Below are 15922 nucleotides of genomic sequence, written 5' to 3' on the forward strand. Positions count from 1 at the left end.
CTTCAAATACACTGGCAGCCAAAAGTTTGGAATAATGTACAGATTTTGCTGTTTTGGAAGGAAATTGGTACTTTAATTCACCAAAGTGGCATTCAACTGATCACAACGTATAGTCATGATATTACTGATGTAAAAAAACAGCACCATCACTATTTGAAAAAAGTATTTTTTGATCAAATCTAGACAGGCCCCATTTCCAGCAGCCATCACTCCAAAACCTTATGCTTGATTAATCATGCTAAATTGCTAATTTGGTACTTGAAAATAACTTGCCATTATATTAAACACAGTTGAAATCTATTTAATTTGTTAAATTAAACTTAACATTGTCTTTGTGTTTGTTTTTGAGTTGCCACAGTATGCAATAGACTGGCATGTCTTAAGGTCAATATTAGGACAAAAATGGCAAAAAACAAAAAAACAAAAATAAAAACCTTTCTCTAGAAACTCATCAGTCAATCATTGTTTTGAGGAATGAAGGCTATACAATGTTTGAAATTGCCAAAAAAAACTGAAGATTTCATACAAAGGTGTACACTACAGTCTTCAAAGACAAAGGACAACTGGCTCTAACAAGGACAGAAAGAGATGTGGAAGGCCAGATGTACAACTAAACAAGAGGATAAGTACATCAGAGTCTCTAGTTTGAGAAATAGATGCCTCACATGTCCTCAGCTGACAGCTTCATTGAATTCTACCCCCTCAACACCAGTTTCATGTTCAACAGAAGACTCAGGGGTGCAAAGAAAAAGCCACTTTTGAAACAGAAAAACAAAAAGAAAAGGTTAGAGTGGGCAAAGAAACACAGACATTGGACAACAGATAATTGGAAAAGAGTGTTATGGATCTTAACCCCATTGAGCTTTTGTGGGATCAGCCAGACTGTAAGGTGCATGAGAAGTGCCCAACAAGACAGGCACATCTATGGCAAGTGCTGCATCTGTACATTATCTGTACAAATCTGTACATTATTCCAAATGTTTGCTGCCAGTGTATATAAATCAAATAATAAAATAGTAATAAACTATGATTTCATTTTAAGGCTTTAAAAACTTATGAATGACATGAAAAATAAAATAAGTATAAAAATATTTCTAAATCAAAATATGTCTCTCTTTTTGGTCAACTTTAGTTTTGGTAAATTTTAAACTTACACTTGTTTTTTGAACTCGTATTTTATAACAAAAATATCTATTTTATATATATTATTATATTTATATTCTATTTTTATTATATTATGCAATAGTAAAATATTTCTTTCCTAATTTCTTCACCTTCACACATTATTTTAATGCTCTGATTAAACCCACAAGCCTTTATTTGTCATGAAGTAAAACCTTTGAGATTTCGTTTCATAATCCATAATTTATCACTCCACAGATATAGAGTTTGCGTGAGTCTCCTCCTCTTTGTCACTGCGTGTCATTAACATGGCTTGTATGAAACAGGAACATTTGCCATTACACGATCGTTTAAAGTGAAAACGGAGTGCTTTGCGTTCACTATCAAAGTTTATACTTGTTCGTTTATATTTTCGTGGGAGTTTGGCGCAAGCCTCTGCTGACAGCGCGCATCAGAGCGCTTCATCCACTCTACAGGACAGGAGCTGGTTGACCTCCGCAGTGCGGCTCAGAGATGCTCGGATGATTCGAATCGATTCCAAGAGTCGATTACAGGCTCATTTTCCCATTCTTTTTCGATTCCATTAAAAGAGGGAGGTAAAGTTAAATCTCATCATAAACAGCTCATTTTAAAGCGTTTTTTGCACCAGTTGTGATAGAATGAATGGCATTTACTTTTTATAGGTCTATTCAACGCTTCAATCGGGATACATTTGAGGGAACTTTTATCTACAATTAAATTGCCTGTTACCACCCATCAGTTGATCTTGTTTTAAAGAGGTTTATATTAGTATACAGTTGTCCACTACCTTTTGTCCACTAAATAAAAATGTCCAAACATACACTTTGGTTTTATTTAAAAATCCAGGTTTTTGTACTGGTTTTTTCTTATAATATTACAATATTTTTCATAATGCGTATTTAAAATTTTGGTTTTGAATTTGATTTCATAGAATAATTTGAATGTAAAAATTGTGTAAAAAGAATGAAAAAAAAATATGCTAAATGTTTTAAAATATACGCCTACTGTAAAAATATTGAGAATGAATAGAGAAGTGTTAGTTCCCTTACGACCCAGTACACTTGACATTGCGTTTATTAACGCATATGGGGAGTGCCTTCTTACACGACCTAGTTGAAACCTCTCAACAATAACACCAATATTCTAATATTGGCTATGGTGTTTGAGCTCCGCCTGTTTTGGCGCGAAGCTGTCCGCTATAAAAACAGGTGCACAAACACAATTTCCTCAGAATTTCTTCCTTCAAGACAGCAATCATCTCTTGTCTGGAAGCCCTCTACCCTTGCCGTCGATATACATGAGTCAGTGGGCGGAATCTTCACGGCAACGAGAAGACTCTCTGCTCCCCTGCAGTGCACCGGTGAACATCACTCCGCCTCGCCGCTTGACACTTCGCTGGTGAACGGGCTTCAGCATCCTGATTCCCAGCAGCGCTTCTGCAGGTGTTGCGTATCCTTACAAAGCAACTGTATATTTTGTATTGTATACTGTGTGAAATATAAATATAAATATATATTTATTTATATTTTTATATATCTAAAATGCCCACACAGAGTCAGCCCTCATGGAGACAGACTGTCCTCACAGCGAGGGTGAATCACCCTCGTTCTGAGGGATGATTCAGCCTCATGTGCCTTCCCACCAGCCTCTTCTGTGATACCCAGGATTCAACCGTGGAGGCACGGCGGGGCCGCGAGGCCGAGCAGGATGAATTTGAGGTGGTCCTCCTGTAAGCACACGCCCCGCAAGCCCCTCAATCTCCACGAGGCGCATCTTTGCCGATACAATATGTGCGAGATGAGCTCTGGCCCTCTGAAAGAGTGCGCGGCCTTGTCTCCTTCAGCAGTTTGATGCTGGGGATGATAATGATGATGTCATGTCTCTCGCTGCATCAGGCAAGTGGTCAGTGGATTTGCATGTGCCACTGACAGGGAGATGCTCCGCGTCCTTACAAGGGTGGTCGAAGAGCTTAACCTTGAGTGGTCTCCCCAGAGGAACTTGAACAGTCTCGATGAATGGTTCCTGCAGTCCAGACGCCATCGAGTGGCCGCGTTCTGCAAATCTGCCCCATTCTTCCCCGAAGTTCATAACGAACTGTCTAAGTCCTGGCGCGCACCCTTCTCAGCACTCTCGCGCATTGACGCCATACTCACTAATGTGGATCACAGAGGAGAAAACGGTTATGCCCAACTACCCCCTGTGGAGGAGGCGGTAGTGGCACACCTCTGCACAGCGAGTAATAGAGCATGGAAATCATGCCCCATACATCCTTCTAAGCCGTGTCGACAAACATCCGCAGTGGCTGGAAAAGCTTACTCAGCGGCAGGACAAGCTGAATCAGCATTCCATGCAATGGCGGTGCTCCAGGTATTTCAAGCCAAGCTCCTCAAGCAAATGGATGAGCAAGGCTTCGATCCAGAGACATTCAAAGAGCTCCGCACCACTACAGACTTAACGCTGCGTGCCACGGAAGTCACTGCGCAGGCCATCAGCAAGTCCATGGGCAACCTGGTAGTGCTGGATTGACATGTGTGGCTGACCCTCACAGAAATGAGTGATAGGGAAAAAGCCACTCTGTTGGATGCTCCAGTGTCTACAGCTGGCCTCCTTTGCAGCTCTGTGAATAAGTTTGCTGAGTGTTACGTCATGACTGAGCAGCAATCACAGGCTATGAAACACTTTTTGCCAAAACGGAGTACATAACATGCTCTGTTTCGATCCAGTGCCCAACTAAATGCCCCATACCTGTTGCCTCCAGTGCCACCAGTGAGGCCACGCAAGCTGTGGCCCAAACAGAAGCAGCTGTATCAGCACCCGCCTCACGCTGGCGGAATAACCCCCCCCCCCCCCCCCTTCAAAGCCAACACTTTATGCGCAACCATTTCCCTATGGTGAGTGACGCATTATATCATACTGTGAGCAAACCAAATTTCCCTCTGTCCCATTGCGCGGACATCTGGTCAACCCTAACGTGTATTTCAGAATGGGTGCCAAAAAAGATCTAACATGGTTATATGATCCAGTTTGCATGCTGGCCACCCTGTTTCAGTGGTGTTCTGTCTTCCATGGTTTTGTACTAAGATGCGCCAGTGTTATGAGCTGATATACACAATCTCCTTGTGAAAAGTGCGATAGAGGTTGTGCCAAACTGTCAAGCCCAAAAAGGGTTTTACAGCCATTATTTTCTTGTCCCAAAGCAATACGGTGGGCTTCGGCCTTTCCTGGATCTGAGACATTTGAATCGCACACTCGCAAAGCGCCCATTCAAAATGATTACTCAGAAATGGATCTTATCGTATGTACACCCACACGATTGGTTTGCGTTGATAGAGCTGAAGGATGCGTACTTTCATATCCAAATTGTACGACATCACAGGAGATTCGTGTTCGAGGGAACAGCATATCAATTCAAAGTCCTGCCCTTTGGACTGTCTCTGGCTCCTCAAATGTTCACAAAATGCATCGATGCAGTTCTCGCCTCTCTGAAACTGAGCGGCATGCGCATCTTGAACTACCTCGACAATTGGCTGTTACTGGCACAATCAGAGGCTCTGTTATGCCAGCACAGAGACTTACTGCTTCAACATCTAAACAGCTTGGGTCTCAATGTGAACTGGCCAAAGAGCAAGCTCTGCCCCAGCCAACAAATCTCCTTTTCGGGAGTCCACCTTGACTCCACAAGCAGGCGCGCGCACCTCACAAGTGAGTTCAGGCCATTCTACAGTGTCTGTCTCAGTTAAAACTGGGGAGAACACTTCCACTGAAGCTGTTTCAAAAAGACTTTTAGCAGTGAAGTGTCGCACTGGGGCAGATTGTCAGGTGGAAAGTGGTGACTACGGATGCTTCCAACATAGGTTGGGGGGGCGGTGTGCGATGGATGCCCGACTTTCAGAACCTGGACAGGTGCGAACAAAGTGTTGCACATCAACCGCTTAGAGCTATCGGCTGTATTCCTAGCCTTAAATTATTTTCAGTCAGAAATAGGGAACTGTCATGTCCTGGGTCACTCAGACAACATGACAGTTGTGGCATAAACAGCCAAGGTGGAATTCATTCACCGCCACTGTTGAGACTAATGTGTCACCTCCTCCTATGGAGCGAGCGTCATCTCCTCTCCCTGAGAGTGACATATGTCCCAGGCCACCTGAATTATGGTGCAGACCTATTGTTATGCCAAGGGGTGCTACAGGGCGAATAAAGACTTCATCCTTATACTGTATTAAGGTTTTGGGAAATATTCGGCAAAGCAGAAATCAATCTATTTGCCTCAGTGGGGAATACCCACTGTCCCCCTGGTACTCGAAGTCCAAATCCTGGGAGCGGATGCAATGGCCCACAAATGGCCAGCAAAATGCAAATATGCGTTTCCCCCAGTGTGCCTGATTCACTCTGTCATATGCAAAGTCTGAGAGGACAAGGAAACGATACTATTGGTTGAGCCGAAATGGTCTAACCAGCTATGGTTTCCGGAAATGAGAGATGCTGTAGGAGGGATCTCCTCTCTCAGGCGCAAGGCACAATCTGGCATCCCCAGTCCAAGCTGTGGAACCTGCATGTGTGGCCCCTGAACAGAACGCACTAAACGTGCCAGAACCGATGCATTCAGTCATGAACACCATTTTACATGCCAGAGCGCTGTCCATGAGACACCTCTACGTGCTAAAATGGAATGTGTTCACTGATTGGTGTCTCTCACATGGCAAAGACCCAGTAAACTGCCCCATACATGAAATTCTCATATTTCTTCAAGAGCAATTAGATGCAGGACTCACTTCGTCAACACTCAAAGTGTATGTTGCGACTATATCTGCGTATCACGCACATGAAGCCGGCGCCACTATAGGCAAGCATGATTTAATCATAAAGTTCCTTAAAGGAGCAAGATGATTAAACCAACCTCGGCCAGCTAAAGTCCCGACTTGGCCAGCAGGGCCCCGCTTCGAGCCTTTGGACTCTGTTGATTTACACATGCTCTATGTTAAGGCCGCACTACTGCTGGCTCTGGCCTCAGTAAAACAGGTCGCTGACCTGCATGCACTATCAATTGACAATTCATGTCTGGAGTTTGGCCCTGATCTTTCAAAAGCCACTGTCAAACCCAGAAAAGGCTATGTGCCTAAGGTCCTAACAATGACCTTCAGAGCACAGGTGGTTCACCTTCAGGCTTTCTTCCCTCCTCCATTTAATTCAGATGAGTAACAATCCTTGTCTTCTCAAAACACATTCACAAGGTTTTACAACCTAAATGTAACATCTCTCTCTTCACAAGTCCTCTCTGTTTAGAGTACTTGCTATTTCATTGGCCAAATATATATGCTTATGCTCCTCCATTTAAGGACGAGCTCCCCATCTTTTTACACAACTGCCTGCATTCAGGCCATTATAATTTACCATAAGTCACAAGCACTTACATTATAAATAAACTCCTATCCCGACTGGGTTTGTGAAGGAGTTAATTCATACTATATGACTACAGTTAATATTCATTCTGAGTGCTCCCTTCCTGGCCCAACATGAGGGTCACTCACTGCAGCATACTCACGTTTGTCGCCGTCCCATGAGACTGCGGCATCATGCTTCCTTTCTGGGAGGTTATGGTGTGTTGTGCGGCATGATGGGATTCTGTTCCCTATATGCATTAATAAACGCAATGTCAAGTGTACGGAGTCGTACGGAAACGTCTCAGTTATGTACGTAATCTCAGTTCCCTGAGATGAAGGGAACGAGACATTGCGAATGCTAGCCGCACTGCAAGACTCAGAGTTCTTGAGGCACGAGTGATGCGCTCCTTGTTCTCAGTCAGAAATTCTGAGGAAATTGTGTTTGTGCAGCTGTTTTTGTAGTGGACAGCTTCGCGCCAAAACAGGTAGGGCTCAAACACCATAGCCAATATTAGAATATTGGCATTACTGTAGAGAGGTTTCAGCTAGGTCGTGTAAGAAGGTCCTCCCCTTTTTCGTTTAAAAACACATTGTCTCGTTCCCTTTGTCTCAGGGAACCGAGGTTGTATGTAACCGAGACGACGCTTGCTTTTATGAGTGCAGTCCATTCATCATTTAAACTTTAACCTACCGATGTGAACAGGAACGCTAACTCGCTGTTACTTGATCCTCCTCTGCCATCTCCTGGTTGCAGACAGGTGTTGTAACATCAGTGAAGTTGTTACAATACAACAATTTTCCATCACAAATTTGGCATTTTACTGGATTATTAGTTTGATCCAAAGTAGAATACTGGCAGACTACAGTATAGGTCTGGAAAGCAGCTGTCCGATGTGTTGAAGGGCTTGTGCGATTGCGTCATACAGATATTTACAAACGGAGCACATTTTATGGCTGAAAAAATGCAAAAGATTCTGAATCAGGTTGATGACCTGAAGTAATTTTATCATCCTTTTGTGAATTAAATTAGTGCTGTTAAGGCTTCTGGAATGTGTAGTAGTTCAGTGGTCACGAAAATTAACATATGTCAATTCCCTCGAGCAGACTCGATTCCATCTTTGGAATCGTTTCCAAGCTATAGAGTCGATTCTCGATTCCCAATGCCTCGCAATCGAGGAATCGATTCTTTTTGGAATCGATTCCCTGCCCTAAGTTACACCACAGGTGTGCATTAACTTTCAAAACTTGGACGGTTTTGAAGTTTTTTCTCTTTTGTTTGTTTTCTCAACACATTTCCAGGTTTTCATCTTGGGTTGATCACTTTCTGTATACCTCTAACCGAGCGATGCTGTGTTGCGGATGCGGCCATGAGATATGCCGTGTAAAAAATTAAAACATTCATGAAGGCTGAACAGCGCGAGAGACGTACACCGTTAGGAACCTGTAACTACACGTATTTTTTTTATAATTTTAAATAAACAATATTTGACGACGGACCGACGCACCACCGTGTGTTGTGCATTCAACGGTTTGGAATCAATAATTCCGCTCATCCAAAGATTATCACATTCATTTATTTTGTAACAACAATGATTTTACTACAGTAATATACTGCAGTATCCTTATAGTAACCATGGTTTTAACAAAATAATATTGTAGTAACTATGACTGTAGTAATCATGGTTAATTTTGTGGTTCTGCTTTTACCTCAGATACCATGGTTTAACTATGCTTACTAAAACCTTGGGTAGTTTTTGCAAATATCTGATAGTGTTTGTCTTTTTTTATTTTCTTTGATAAGACTTCTCAGTTTCGAATCCTGACTCCACTTCAAACCTCAAAGAGAACTGTGTGCCTGTGTTTAAGGAAAAGATTCTGCACTTTCTAACAGAGAGAAGTCGCTCTTTATCTGCTTTTAATGTGGAAACTATGACAGAAGGTATTGGGTATAAAGAACATTATCTGTATTTAAGAGAACAGTAAGACTGTGCTGTCATTCAGGTTTAACTATTTAAATTACGTAAAGGAAATAATTTACCCCAAAATTAAAATTGTCAATACTTACTCACACTCATGTCATTACACACCAAATGAGAAACTGCTTTTATGTCCATTTTGATGGTTTTCAGACTGGTCACTATATCTTGACATCGTATGGAAAAAAGGAATTTGAAGAACATTCAAAATGTCCTCATTTCTTGTTCCATGGGAAAAATAACAACATACAAGTTTAGTACGGTATGAGGTTAAAGTAAATAACTAATCAAGAGTATGATTCATACAAAGGGTAAGTAATGATAGAATTTTCATTTTGGGGTGAATTATTCCTTTAAGAAACGTTACATAAATTAATTTCACATCACATCAAAATGTCATAGCAGTCAAATTTTCATAACAAGACTTCAATTTTTTTAGTTAACATTGAACAATTGTACGTTCTCGTTTTATTTTAGTCAAACAAGTTGACATCGCCTTTCTGGTTCCTATTGTGCTCTTAACATTGATACATGATTGGAAGGAAAATGTTCGGACCAAGCTTCACAGGAACCAGGAAAGCCTTCATTGGCATGCTGCCTGTAAGTTTACACAGAAATTTCTAAAATCATAGGATTAAATACTTACACGTACACATTTGCACAAACACATACCCATGCTCAGTTGCATGATGCCCCACCATCAAAACTGCCCTTAGATCTAGCAATATCCTGAAAAAATATTTGTTTTATGTTCGCAAACAGTATGCCATTGCTCAGCTGTTTCAAACTTCTTATTGAGGGAAGATTAAAAAATAACTTCTCAGTGAGTATGCCAGGACCTTTATGGAAGCCTTCAGAAGGAAATACTGTACAGTAACACTACAATAAGGTTCTAAGCCTAATTGTTAATGTTAGTAAATGCATTTCTTGCCCTTGACGCATCTGCAGAGCAATGTACATGTACACTACTCATGTACACATGCTGTATAAATGAGAGAATTTACCTTTTTTTGGTGAACGATTTTAACAACTGTGTTAACATTAAGAACTAACAATGAACAAATTTCATACATTTATATTAACCCAAAATATTGTTCATTGCTACTTTAATGTAGTTAACTAATGTTAACAAATATAAAGTTATTGAAAAGTGTTACTGTAAATACTTTAGAAGAAGCACTAGTAAGTCATGAGTACTGTGTTAGATGCATAATGATTTTACTGCTCCTAAAGATGTGTACTTAAAGGTTTTTAACTTAGTCATTTCTGTTTTTAAAGTTTGGTGCCAGAGGCTGATTTCCTGCAACATGCATAAGACGCCATTTTTTTATACACACCGATGCTTGGAGAAAATCAGTGCTTTCAAGCATTTGTTGTCATTCACTGAGAAGCACTTCAACTAAATACATTGCAGGGCACAGTGGACATTTGCTTCAAAGCGTTCTACGTCTTAAATATGAATTACCCCAAACAGCAAATTTAAATGAATTTCTACTGATTGGAAACTTGTTTACCCAAACAGACAATACATTTCTACCTTTTAAATTGTTATTGTAGTCTACTTGCCTGTCTCTCACTGTGTGTTTGTGGTGAAGTGATTTTGATGACCAAGAATTCTGTTTTCAAGAATTCAGGAATTTTCAACCCAATTTGGGTATATTTTAACCCAACATGCTGCAGTGACTTTACAGCAAACTTACTGATGACAACTATTACTATTTTACTACTAATACTAGGTACTATTTTCTAAACTTTATTTAGTGTTTAACATTAAGACCAAATGTAACTGTAGTTCATGTTGAAATAATATGTACTGTTCTTGTCTTGTACATATTTTGATACCAAACCTGTTTCGTTGTACTTCCATTTGTGTTTTATCTATATAAGTAGGTGTTTTTTTTTTTTTTTGTACTTCTTAAGAGCTTCTTGGATACATTTACAAATGTATTGCTGTTGAAATATTTAATGAATTTGTAGCATTGTAATATGAATAAATGTTTTTAATTTCTTTTGAAACACAACTTCACTGTTTTATTATACAAAGGCTATTAGGAACCTTGGAATATAAATTAAATGCATCTGAAAATCAAGTGTAGCTAACTTAAAAACCTGCATAGCCATCAGAAAAAATAAGTAAATATTGCTTCATTATGGTAGTTCCCTACAAGATAAATATTGTCTTTATAACTTAAAAAAAAAGCCTGTAAATTGATACATTTGAGTTGGCATTGCATGTGAAGTCTAATATATCAAACAAAAATTTAAGTTCAAAATACTCAAAAAGCTGATGCAAATAGTTGCCTCAATTTATTTGGGTTAAACCAGCACAATATTTTTTACAGTGTGGGATTGGGCATTGAAACAGATGGCATCAAACCGTCAACATGGCTGGCATCAATTGACTTCAATAACAGACTTGCATGAGAGATGCATCAGAGATGAAATCTTGTTAATTAATTACAGGAAATATTTGTCAGTCTTGAAGTTATTCCATTAAAAATATCACGCTGAGATCATATTTTTGAAGAAAAAAATATGAGAGGGAAAGACATGAATGCATGAAAAGACAGGCAGTTTCTCAGGGTGGGCCGTACATTTGGCACTAACCAAAAGCACCATTGTATTACCGTGGGTTTTTAAGACATGTGAAAAAATAGTAAATATCCAGACACTGATATTAATGCTCCAAAATGTTATTAAACAATATTAGACATAGTACCCTGGTAGTACCATTGAATTCTTTGAGCATCTTGAAGTACACTGTTGAAAAAATTAAGTTGTCTTAATTAAGCATTACTTAAAGTTTTGGGCTCGTTACTCAAATATCTATGTTCCTTGAAGTTAGTTAGGCTACCTTAAAAATACATAAACTTTTTTAAAGTTTTAAGTGTTTAACTTTAACGTTAAATGATCACACAATGGAAGCTGTGGGTTAACTATATCTCGTTTCTCCTTGCGCTTGTGCAGCTGAAATGCAGATTTATATGCAATTCTGTTTGGAATTACGTTTATTTAATGATTGAGAATCAATTATATTTTTTTCTGTGTGCTGTGTTATTGTATGATCTTTTCTAATTGAGTCAATTCAATTATCATTATTAAGCAGAAACAACAATGTTTATATAGAAAATCTGATTTAAGTCTATTTGTATAGTTACCTTACTAAAATAATCATTTCACTCTTTATGAGCACCAAGTTAAGCTTATACAAGCTTTGGAGACGTCATAATTGAGTAGAGGGAACAAGTTTACTCAAACAACTAAGTCAATTTAGTGTTTTCAGTGTACCATGTTAATTCCGTACATTAATCATTCAGTAGCATGGAATATACACTATCAAAGTACCATTGTATTACAATTTCACTCCATTACTGTATCATAGTACTGCCCCAGTGGAAGTGGATGCCAGGGTGGGCCAAGCTTGTAATTGGGTGGGTTTCCCATAATGGTTCTTCAATGTGTCAGCGTGTCACCTTGAGCTCTGACTGTATGCCACCTGGTCGAGCTTGCAGAAATTATGCCATCTGTCATCATCAGACATGGCAGGGGTAAGCAGCTTGTTGTGACTTGTGGACAGTGCTTTAGCAGGTCCATTTCAGGCCCCAATGACACAGAGACAGCTATCACCTACACCTAAGGCATGGGTTGAGCTGCCTTGTGCTTAGGCTTGTCCTGCTGGAGCCTCTGTCTTTACAGTTATGGACTTATCTGAGGTCAGCAGTATGTAGTTTGGAGAGCAAATGGAGACTTCCTGCTTTTCAGACAGTACTCTTTCTTTCTTTCTTTCTTTCTTTCTTTCTTTTGAGTGAATGCATGAATGAATAAAAATCAGAGCCTGTCTGTGTTAGTCATTAAGAAGTGCCTGCTGCTTGGTGGAGACTAGCCTCCCTGTACTACCTAAATATAATTACAGCTTTGTTTTCGTATTGATCTGAACAGGCTCTTTGTCAGAAGACTGTACCCGGCTCTCCAGCCCATCCACACACACACACACACACACACACACACACACACACACACACACACATACACACACACACACACACACACACATGCCATTTAAAGATTCAATCTTAATGACATCAGCAGTCAGACAGTCCAGCCATCATGCAGTCCCAACCGTTCTCAGCTAGAGCCCATTGCTAGAGGTCATAAATTAAATGTGTGCATTATCCCCCCAGGAGAGGACTTTTTTGAAAGTTAATAGCGTGGTGGGGCGTCTTTGCATTTCTGAGCAAACATTAATGAAAAATCATGCCATGGGCTGTCATTACAAAGCACTTGGAAATCAAGACAGAGAAGCTCAGATGTCTGAATATATACAGCAGTGCCACTCCTGGTTCCATACTTAAACATTATCAGACAGATTTCATCCATCCACACTCCTTCCCCTGAAAAAACTGCATTCTCCACTCCGTTCGGATTACACCAATTTGTGACACTTCTGTTCAGTTTGTTTGGGGCCCCGGCCACGTTTCAGCGCCTCATGGACCGAATCCTCAGACCGCATTCGGCTTACACCGCTGCCTATTTGGATGATATCATCATTTATAGCAATGATTGGCAGCGGCATATGCAACAACTGAGGGCGGTTCTGAGGTCGCTGCAATGGGCGGGGCTCACAGCAAACCCTAAGAAGTGCGTGATTGGGTGGGTGGAGGTACAGTATCTGGGGTTCCACTTGGGCCACGGGCAGGTGCGTTCCCAAATTGACAAGACGGCGGCGATTGCGACCTGCCCGAGACCCAAGACCAAAAAGGAGGTGAGACAGTTCCTGGGGCTGGCTGACTATTATAGGAGATTTGTGCCTAACTATTTGGAAGTCACCAGCCCGCTGACTGATCTCACTTAAAAGGGAGCTCCAGACCCAGTCCAGTGGACGGAGCAGTGCCAACAGGCGTTTACGCAGGTTAAAGCCGCACTTTGCGGGGGGCCGCTTTTACATGCACCTAATTTCTCTCTCCCTTTTGTATTGCAGACAGGGGGCTGGGGGCTGTACTCTCGCAGGTGGTGGAGGGGGAGGAGCGCCCGGTGCTGAACATCAGCCGCAAGCTCTCCTTGAGGGAAACAAAGTACAGCACCGTAGAAAAGGAGTGTCTGGCCATCCAGTGGGCGGTCCTCACTCTCCATTACTACCTGCTGGGGCGGGCCTTCACTCTCTGCTCAGATCACGCCCCACTCCAATGGCTCCACCGTATGAAGGATACTAATGTGCGGATCACCCTGTGGTATCTGGCACTCCAGCCCTTTAAATTCAAGGTGGTCCACAGACCGGGAGCACAGATGGCTGTCGCCGACTTCCTGTCCAGAAATGGGAGGGGGTGGGGGGGTGAGTGGTAGGCAGTCCGGATGTCTCCCTGGCCTGAGTCGGGCGGTGGGGATATGTGGCAGCGGGGGCGTGGTCGAGCATCCGTCGAGGGAGAGAGAGAGCGGTAAGGGTACATACACCTGAGCCAAATTATGACTAACACTTGTCTCTAATTGTAGTGAGATTGGGGAGAGCTGCATAAAAGAACCATGCCAGCGCCAGATTGGGAGAGAGAGACTGGGTCAAGAACTTTACTGTGAAGCTGATGAGTTATTGTGAAGCTGTAAACCAGAGAAGTGGTCAATTAAATGTTCCCTACCTGTGTTTGAAGAATCCAGTTCCCAGTGTCCTTCCTTGTTACAGGCATGTATAACAAAAAGACGAGAGATCATTGTTACTAGCCTTGTGGAAACATGAAAGAGTTTAATCTGGGTTGTTGCATGTGATCTTTTGAGGCATATGATTCCTTACAGAAAAAAAATCACTAGGATCGTAATATTATTCGGCATTAAGTCAAATGTAAAGGTTAAATGGGTTAAAGGCATTGAATTATTTGCTGAAGGCAAAACACAAAGGCACAATTGTAGTTTAAAAAATTATCCTGTACTAGGTTATGCCTTTACTTGGGATTTAAAGGGATAGTTCACCCAAAAGCGAAAATTCTGTCACCATTTCATTGTATGGAAAAAATATGCAATGAAAGTGAACGGTGACTGAGACTAGAATTCTGCTAGACATCTCTTTTTGAGTTCCACAGAAAAAAAATAGAGTCATATAGGTCTGGAACAATAGGATGGTGAGTCAATGATGCCACTTGACCTGCAACCTTCGTGTTTGCAGTATTTGTTGAAATACCACATAGGCCTACTATTTCAGACAGATTAAAATGTTGCATTCAAAATAACATTCGTTTCTATCAATATGGCAATATTCTGTAGAAGCTTCAACTGTGATACAAATGACAGTCTGTAATTACTCCGCAACAAACCATCATTTCTCAGATTTTGTGCATGAGTGTCTAGTGAGACAGCAACCCCACTGTGACAGATCCACTGACAGAAGTGATTCTTATACAGTGCGTTATCAAGCAGAAACTGGGCCAGTGGCCCCTGCATGCTTCATAGACAGGCTAGTTAAAATGCCTCCAGTCACTGTAAACCGCAGGATGACACATTAGGGCTTGTTCAGCCACTCATATATGCTCTGCCATGAGAAGAATCTTTACACAACTGGGTAGTTAAACAGCCCCACTGTATATGGAAGAAACTAGGGGTGCACCGATCGATTGGCCACCGATCGAAATAGGACAATCTTCATCTTAAGTCTGTGATCGGCCGATCGTGCCTAGAATCAGGGCCGATCTTTTTTGCAGCATGCAGGGAATCACACATACACTGCTACTCTAATAAATGAGCTCTTTCTCAGCCCTTGATGCATGACAGTGTGGCCTCTGGAGGGTGAATTGTTGGCAATTCTAGTATTCACGAATTTAAACTTTCAGACATGCTGTTATCCAGATGAATATGCAGTTTTGTTTTTAAAAATGTGTAAGAATTACATGTGTTTTCGGTAGTAATTCTGACTCACTGCAAACGGGTATAAAAATGAATTAAACAACAAATAAACATGCGTATACAAATTTGAGTACACGTGATGTAACGTGAGTCGTGACAATCAGACGTTGTGTTGTGCGATAGAGACTGTTTGAGCGATCATGAGCACTTTTAGCTTCACTCCCTTCAGTATGCTCACTCGCGGTGTCAATCAAACATGCACGCTCTACAGGTGCTTTCAATATCTCATCAGTCACTCGTCTCAGCACTATTCTGTGAGGATCCCAATTTAAATCAGATTAATGTTGGTCACATTACTACTAATCACAGCAATTACATTTTAACCATAACAGCACCACGTCTTCAAGCATTTGCTTAATAATTAGTGATTGTTTTTAGCTTGTAATGGATATATTTTTCTTATTTTTGAACGTATCTCTGCTGTGTGTGATGCTCTCATGGTTTTTACTGCTTACCAGTATGTCAAAATGACCTTTTGATATTGACAGCAGAACTATTCATAACTGTTTCAAAACAATGTTAGCAATTCACAATTAATGT

This window comes from Myxocyprinus asiaticus, chromosome 5, assembly GCF_019703515.2.
Source record: "Myxocyprinus asiaticus isolate MX2 ecotype Aquarium Trade chromosome 5, UBuf_Myxa_2, whole genome shotgun sequence".
Lineage (NCBI taxonomy): Eukaryota > Metazoa > Chordata > Actinopteri > Cypriniformes > Catostomidae > Myxocyprinus > Myxocyprinus asiaticus.